This window comes from Lissotriton helveticus, chromosome 1_1 (assembly GCF_964261635.1).
Source record: "Lissotriton helveticus chromosome 1_1, aLisHel1.1, whole genome shotgun sequence".
In the NCBI taxonomy this organism is placed as follows: Eukaryota; Metazoa; Chordata; class Amphibia; order Caudata; family Salamandridae; genus Lissotriton; species Lissotriton helveticus.
In genome coordinates, this window is record NC_136057.1 from 46,404,118 (window position 1) to 46,409,072 (window position 4,955).

At 61.0% G+C, this 4,955-nt stretch overlaps 1 non-coding gene across 1 annotated transcript; it reads left to right on the top strand.

Moving 5' to 3' along the window:
* The first annotated feature begins 4,440 nt into the window (after positions 1–4,440).
* Positions 4,441–4,547, top strand: LOC144780545 (U6 spliceosomal RNA). Its single transcript, XR_013600753.1, has one exon. It is a non-coding gene; the product is annotated as a U6 spliceosomal RNA (small nuclear RNA).
* The last annotated feature ends 408 nt before the right edge of the window (positions 4,548–4,955 follow it).

A 4,955-nucleotide genomic window follows, 5' to 3' on the forward strand; every position in this document is an offset into this window, starting at 1 on the left:
AGACTCCGACCAATGTAAGCCACTATCGAAAGCATTTTTTTCTGAAATCAAATTCAGAATTAAACTAGACCTTTTAAATAAAATGTTTTATTTATTACTTTGATAGACATGATTTGGGGTGCAATACCTACCTCAGGGCAGGTGCTGGACAGTGACTGCAAGGCAACATTACTATTTTAACTCCTTCTGGTGGCAAAATTACTACCCTAACTTTGCCGGGTGCTTACCTCACGGCAGGTCCTGGACAGAGACTTGGTGGGGAAATGTACTATTACCTCCTCGTTAGTCTTACTCGCCCCCTGAGTTACAAAGTGAGCTTTAGCTCCACAACAGAACCCTCCAAAGCAAAAAGAAACCACCTCCCACCCCCTCCCAACATGGCCGACCAGTCCCACCTGACCTCTATAAGAGGCGGGCCGGCCCCACCAATCAGCCTGTTTTTTTTGTTCTGCACGATTCTCTCCAGAGAGCTGTTCAGGTAAGATGGGCCGGCGTGAGCTGGCCCTGGGGTTTTAGGGTTGTGGACCTGCTCTAGCGGTCTCTGGTGCCTTATGCCTAAAAATTCCCCCCCCCTCTTCCTTCCCCCGGTCCTGTGGGGCCGGTTAGGTGCTGCTGTAGCGTGCCAAGGGTCTACAGGGGGGGGGGGGCGGCCGGGGGTGTGGGGTGGCTGTACATTCCCGTGGCTCCCCCGGTCGTTACTGTGGGGCCCTAGCCATTAGGTGGGCACTGGGGCCCTGCGCATTCACCTGTATGTTGTTTCATGCGGGTGGTTGAAACACCCCTCTGAGAGGTGTTCTTATATTCCTGGCTATTCATGTGCTGTTTCTGCCTGGTCACTACCGTGTTGGTGGGGTTCAGCAGCGGTGACTCTACGCCTGGGATGTCCGCTGTAGCCGGGGACCCAGGTTCGAGTCCGGTGTGTGACTCGTGTGTCCGTTTGTTGCATTGTCAGGTGTTTGCGCCAAGTCGTTAAGGGCCTCGGTCCTGGCTTTGGGCCGCCTGGAAATGCGCTCGGCTAATGGCCGCGAGAGGTGAGTGCTTACATCTGACTGCCCCAAGACACAGATCACTTCTAATAAGTGTGTTCTCTTTCTGTTGCTGATGGCCGCCATTCCCACTGTAAGGGTGGAGAGGGGCGCGGACTCGGGTCACCAGATGGCGCTGTTGCACTGCCTACGCTGAATTTCTGCTTCTCCCGGTGCAGCTGTTAGCGCACGAGGGGGTTGAGACGTGCCTGTGCGCAGGTGAACTGATCTTGGTAGTGTGCGGCCGGCGGCGCTTCTGCAGCGGCCGACAGGCTGGCCGAGTGGTCTACGGCGACAGGCGCGTGAATGACCTTCGCAGAGGCTAGGGACGCATGTAGTGAGGCCGCTTGTCCGGCCTCTGGTCTGGGAGTCCCGCTGGTACACAAGGGGCAGACTCGGTCCTACCTTCGTTTTTTCGGCGGGTCCTCGGGGGCTCTGCTGTCCGGGCCGGGTGCTCCCATCCTGCAGGCCTGGGTCGCGGGTCGCTGCCGTGTCTCGCCTCTGCCTCCCTTCGTGGAGTGTGGCTGCCCTACGGGCCGCGGCGGTTTGCCGCGCTGTGATTGGCCCCGGACGCCTCCCGCCTCTAGGGGGCGGGGTTTTGGTTGCCACCAGGTGCGACTGGACAGCGGTGAAGGCGGCGTGCTGGGTCTATAGGCGGCGCGTCTGTCCCCTGCTCGGCGGGTCCGGTGGCCCTTGTCATTGAAAGGAGCTGTCGCTCACACGGGCGGCCCTCACAGGCCAGGGGTCGTATCCTACCTATGCGGTAGTGGTTTCCCAGGTGGAGATTGTATATTTTGTGTAGTGGTGATTGTGTTTGCCTTACACGCGAGGGGTCCCTGGTTCGCGACCGGGCATTATACTGCTGCTTGCTGTTTTAAAATCGTTAACGTGGCAGGGCCTTGAGCTCAAAATGTCCACGGACTCGATAATTCTCGCCTCGGTGCCTACTCGAATCGTGGGTTCACACTCTGCAACTCTGGGCAATAGCTTGTTAAATCAGCAGAGCAAGTTCATGCTTTTAATTAAGTCCCATTCTGCACCTGTGGAGTGAGGTGGCCCTTGGGTTAGCGTATCAGACCCTGGTACAGAGGTCTGGCCCAGGCCCTGGGTTCGTTTCCCCGCCTCGGCGGGTCTTGGACTCGTATTCCCAGGGATCAGTTTTTGCCTCTGGGCATTGCTGGTTTTTTTCTCTCCGCGGCGGCCCCACAGGGCTTTGGTTGCCTGGACTCCTCCTTGAGCCTAGGGGAGTTAGCCGGGTTGGGACTACCGGGGCTAGTGACTCGGTGGATTAAGGCTGCTGGAATGGTTAGCTTTGATATTTCGCACTATTTTCTATAAACGTCTTACAAGTACATATGTTATGTTATGTGACAGCGACCTTCGTGCTTACGCCTTGTGCCCTTGCGGGGGGGCATCGTGTTGCGCTAATGTGATGTCCGGCTTGGCCCCTGCGCAGTTCAGGTGAGGACGTCCCGACCTTGCAGGGGTGGGGTCCTTCGGCGGTACCCGGTCTCGTGCTGGTTCTGCCGCTCCCTGTCTCACCCCTGGAGACTGATTCCGGCTCTATCTCTCCAGGGGGTCCCCTGGGGGGGATGGGGGGGGCGGTTGCCTCCGTTGCATACCGTCCTGGGACGTGGCTGTCCCGGTTCTTGGGCTCTTCGGGCTTGCTGCCCGGTCTTGCGGATTTGCCGCGGGGGAAGTGATTCAATCCCCGGCACCGGAGGCAGGTTAGCCCTGCACCATTTGACTCTGGGCTATGGCTTGCTTGATCTTCCCGAAGGCACCCAGTGCAGGAAGGCCTTCGGGTAGCTGAGCGCTTTGCAATCACTGGATGTCCGTTTTGTGCCCACCGTCTCGACGGGTTGGGGTCCCCGCTCCTTACCTTGTCTCGCCTGTTGGTTTTTCTGGGACCATGGATTGGCCTATGGGGCCGGCCTGCGCGTGGGGGTCCCCGCTCTCGGTTGCAGGTGCTTCCGTTGGGCTTGCCTTCTGGCCCGAACGGGGGGGAGCTGTGCTCCTGGCCCGCCTGGTGGATCTTAGTCGCCGGGTGTGGGTCTTGGGGTTCCCTGTCTGGCCGTGTGCTCCCTCACGGCCTCGTTTTTGTCCCCCCCCATGGGTGTGGCTTCACATCTGGCGGTGTCTCTCATCCGTCGGCTTCCTGGCCTGTGTATGGGGGTCCCTTCGGTCCTCGTCTCGGGCTTGTCCTCCTTCGGGGGGTCTGTGCCGGGTCCCGGTACTTCCCTCTGGTTCTTTCAGGGCGGGGGGCGTCCTTTGGCGCCGGGTCGTTGGAGGTCGTTGGGTTCTCCTGCGGCCGCTCAGCACCTCGTGCTTCAGGGGTTGCTGAATGTCTTCCTGGCCGGCCGCCTTTTTGCGGTGCTCACTTCAGCAGCACATTTACTGAAATTGGAGGAGTTGACTGGCTTGGCCCCTGCACGTTTTCGTGTGGCGTTCCGTTTGCCGGTGCTTAAGTCCCCGGGTCGTGGTCAGGTTGGGCGCCCTGGTGGGGGTGTCACCGGTCCTGGCCCTTCGGGCTGTCTTCCCCCGGGGTCCGACGGAGTCGGTTCTGGCCTTCGTTGCCTGGTCTCGCCCTGCCCCGGTGGTGTTTCGGCGCCTGGGGCCTCGGCTCGGTCTGCCTCCGAGGTCTCTGTTCACGGAGAGGGGCTCGGCCCTCCAGACCGGATTCTACTCCTCCTTCCGGGTCCTTATTGCCCGTCTTTCGCGTGGCCTTTCGGTCTGCTGTACGCGTCTCCCCCGTGCCCTCTGAGATCGCGGGTCCTCGGCGGGATGCGCTTGGGCAGGGCCGGGGTGCTCATGGGCGCTCGGCTCAGCTGCACATGGCCTTGTTTGGGAACGTTGCAGTGGTGTGGTGCCTGGCACCCGCGCGTGGTTGCCACGCAAGTCGTGGTGCGTTCCTGTTGTTGGTTCCCGGCGGGGTCCGCCGCCCCGGGTACCCTCTCCTATGGCGAGCTGGCGGTTCGAGCCTCCTGGCCGGTCCCGGATCCTCCCTTACCATGGTTGGATCCCCCGCTCTCGGCATCGGTGTTGTGCCGGCTCTTGTCGGCTGGCCTGCCTCCTTCGGCAGGCCCGGTTCTTGTGCGGATGCTCGGGGTTGTGGCTTGCTACGGGGTTCCCGCAGGTCTTCCACGTGCTCTGCCTGTGCCCGGCGCTGGGCGCCCTTCTCGCGTTGGCGCGGTCGGCTTGGTGCTGTCCCCGCCTCCGTGGTCCCCTTGCGGGTCTTGGGTTTCCGGTCTGGGGGTGTTCCTGGAACGTGGCCCCTTCTTTCCTGTGGGCCCGGTGGGCGGCCTTGCGGGCCTTCCACAGTCCGGTGTTCGACGGCCTGGTTTCCTTGGTGGCTCGCTTGGCTCCGATGTTATTTCTCCTTCGCCCACGGGCGCTCTGCCGGTCTCCCCATTGGGTGCTCGCTTCGGCTGCACATATACTGATATTGGAACGTTACTGAGGAGATTTGCAGGGCCCCTGCGCGAGGGTGACTCACAAATTCGTGAGGCGTTCCACAGGAGTTTTCTCTCTCGTTCTACGAACTCTTCGGGGTCCGCCCTTTTGGGCCCCGGCCCTCGGTGGCTTTGCGGTTCCTCGCCTTTCAGGTGGTTTCCCTGGTGGCGATGGTGTCTGCTGGGCGGATGGGCGTGCGGGGGTCGTTCCTCCGCTCCCCGCCCTTCTTGCGGGTTTTGCCGGACGGGGTTGTTCCTCCGGCATGTCCCCCGTGTCCTTCCCGGGGTCCCTTCCCTGGGGCCTCGGACTCAGGTGGTATCTTACCGCTTTTCCCGGCCGACGTGGTTCCTCCCTTGTCCGTGCTGGTTGTTCGGGGTGCTGTTTTGGCTTCTCTTAGCCGCACGTCTTTCCTTTCCCGGTGGGATGGCCTGTGTTATGCCTTTTGGCCCGGTTCGTTCGGGCCGCTAGCCCTCGTTC